Genomic DNA, 237 nt, shown 5'->3' on the forward strand with positions numbered 1-237 from the left:
CATACACACGCTCGCGCGTTAGCTACAATGCTCTCCTGTCTTTAAAAAAAAATCATATTTTTTATTCTCCATAAATCAGTTGTCGGTTCAGCCACACGCAGTCAAGAAGGCTCTTCTTAGACCGTAAGATAAAGACATATTGACCTCTAAGGACAAAGGCGATCGATGTTCCAAAAAGTGCCACTGAAACACACAATGAAAGAGACATGGAGAAAACAAAGACCCATCGACCAGGTG

This window comes from Penaeus monodon, chromosome 25 (assembly GCF_015228065.2).
Source record: "Penaeus monodon isolate SGIC_2016 chromosome 25, NSTDA_Pmon_1, whole genome shotgun sequence".
Classification (NCBI taxonomy): Eukaryota; Metazoa; Arthropoda; class Malacostraca; order Decapoda; family Penaeidae; genus Penaeus; species Penaeus monodon.